Here is a 2,716-nt window from a genome sequence, read left to right on the forward strand (position 1 = left end):
AACTCACAGAGATCCGCCTGCCTCTGCCTCCCGAGTGCTGGGATTAAAGGCGTGCGCCACCACCGCCCAGTGAGAAAATAGTTCTTTATGAAATTTGTGACAACACGCATCTGGTCTTTTTACAATTACTCTGGTCCTCTTTAACAGTATATTTCCATACTCATGATGCTTCAGGACAGTTCTGAAAGTTAAAACTGTCTTGGCATGAGGAACAAAGCTGGGTATGGATGATTAACTGTTTGTCCTCTTTGTTAGGACTTTCCCCAGGAATTCTTATAAACAAGTTTCTGTCCTGCTTGGTCCTACAGCCATTCAGTCCCAACAAAACACACAGAGGCTTATATTAGTTATAAACTGGTTGACCTATTAGCTCAGGCTTATTATTAACTAGCTCTTAAAACTTAAATTAACCCATAATTCTTATCTGTTTAGCCATGTGGCTTGGTACCTTTTATCAATAAGGCATTCTCTTCTTGGTTCCCTTGCATCTAGCTAGTGTCTGCATCTCTGCCTTTCCTCTTCCCAGAATTCTTTTAGTCTTGTTGTCCCACCTATACTACTGGCCAATCAGCATTTTATTAAACCAATATGAGTGACAAATCTTTGCAGTGTACAAGAGCATTATCCCACAGCACTTTCTCTTTTTTCTTTTCCAAACAAGAATTCTGAATCTAATCTCCTTTGTTTTAACTTTTTTTTTTCCTGGCCATTATCAATAACAACTTGTAACCAACATTCCAAACAAAGACAAACATCCATAATCCACTTTTGGCGTAGTTTTCTAGACCACTTCCTGCTGATTGAGGGTGCTGATAATCTTATGGGGACCTAAAGAAAATTTAGGATTATAGTCAAGTCCTGACTGAAGTATTATATGAGCCTGGATCATCTCAGCCAACAGTCTTATATTTTTGATTGTGAGCTCAACCTTTAACGGCTGAGCCATCTCTCCAGCCCCAGCGAGCAGTCTTTAGATTGTTCTGGATTTAGAATTCAGGAAAATGCAACAGAGGTGTTCTGAAATGTTGGATTATAATTTTCCGTGGACACAAAAGCAAAACCTCTACTCTAAAGTAACATATCTTTTGACTTAAATTTTTAAGTCAAGGCTTTTCAAAATATATAGCTTACATTAATCCAGCAGCATCTCTAGTCAAGTCTTTTAGCAGCTGTTGTTCCTTCCTCAGCAGTCAAACAATTCAAAGACAACATAATAACAGAGTATCCAGACTCTCTCTGTATTTTCCATCTTTACGTACCTTTTTTTTAACTCTTATTTTCTTTAATTTTTATTTTTATTTTTTTATTTTTATTTGTTTATTTATTTATTTTGTTTGTTTGTTTTTTGGTTTTTCGAGACAGGGTTTCTCTGTGGCTTTGGAGCCTGTCTTGGAACTAGCTCTTGTAGACCAGGCTGGTCTCGAACTCACAGAGATCCGCCTGCCTCTGCCTCCCAAGTGCTGGGATTAAAGGCGTGCGCCACCACCGCCCGGCTTTTCATTTTTATTTTTAAGTCTGGTTGCCTGCCTATACTTCCTGCCTGGCTACTAGCCAATCCACGTTTTCTTAAACCAGTATGAGTGACAAATCTTTACAGTGTATAAGTCCCGCAGCAAATTCTAACCAGCTTCTGCTGAGAAGCAGTGGCCAGGATATAGCCACATGACATAGCTGCAGGAAAACTACATACAGCTTTTAGTTATGTCATGTTAAAGATCCAAAGATTAAGGCAAAACTTGGTGCACTTGTGTTTAATCCCAGCATTCAGGCCAGTGGGTCTCTGAGTTTGAGGCCAGCCTAGTTTACATATTGAGGACATAAACCCTACCTTTAAAAAAAGTCTTTTTTAGTTCAAAACCTTTTAGAGGAAACCTAATGAGGAAAGAGGATCTTGAGTTTCTAAACAGGCAGTGTCAGGCCTTGCCTGCCCTTTTCTAGCCTTATGACCCTGGGTGTTTGTTGGGATGTGCAAGTGTTGATGCAGGTTTTACAGTCGTCCTAGTTTTTAGATGATATCTGGTATGTAGTAGGCACTTGTTTAGGGCCACACTAAAGCAACAGAGGTGAAGTCCCAGGACCTCTTTCTTCTTTGACCTGCCATCAATAACAGGCCATCTGAGATAGGAGAGGATACCTGTGTCACTTGGGATATTGGTGGATTCTCAAGTGACCAGTCATGACCTTCCTATTACTTAGTCGCTGTTTTAATTTTGATAAGAACAGTAACAAACCAGAAAGTCATACAGATCATGAGCCTGGTGAAAATTTGCCTGCAAATAACATTAAGGGAAGCTTTGTGGAAAAGAAAGATTACCCTCTAATATAAACCCAGGAAAATAGAATGAAATCCCAAAATAATGTATCCATTTATGATCCATTATAGATATGACTTACACATTTAACCTAGTGTTATTGGTATTTTCATTTGGTGCCCCTTAAGTGTTCATGTTGTGATAGGCATGCTAGCACATACCTTTTTTCCCAGCAATCTTGAAGTACAGAGACAGGCAGATCTCTTAAGTTCAAGGACAGCCAGGGCTACACAAACCCTCTCTCAAAAAAAAAAAAAAAAAAACCCAGAAAAAAATCATGTTGCTAATTTTTTTTAGATGCCTATTAACACTCTTTGTAAGTTTTTATACTTCAGATAAGAATATACTCTGTGTATACACACACATGTTGTAATAGGAGCGCCAGGGCTGCATCCCCAGCACCC

The 2,716-nt window shown here is 39.1% G+C and overlaps 1 protein-coding gene across 1 annotated transcript in view; it reads left to right on the plus strand.

Annotated features, from left to right (window-relative positions):
- Patl1 (PAT1 homolog 1, processing body mRNA decay factor) overlaps positions 1-2,716 on the plus strand; it is a 33,500-nt gene that overhangs the window by 26,665 nt on the left and 4,119 nt on the right. The gene's annotated exons all lie outside the window — the stretch shown is intronic.

Source organism: Microtus ochrogaster, unplaced genomic scaffold (genome assembly GCF_000317375.1).
Source record: "Microtus ochrogaster isolate Prairie Vole_2 unplaced genomic scaffold, MicOch1.0 UNK56, whole genome shotgun sequence".
NCBI classification, from domain to species: domain Eukaryota; kingdom Metazoa; phylum Chordata; class Mammalia; order Rodentia; family Cricetidae; genus Microtus; species Microtus ochrogaster.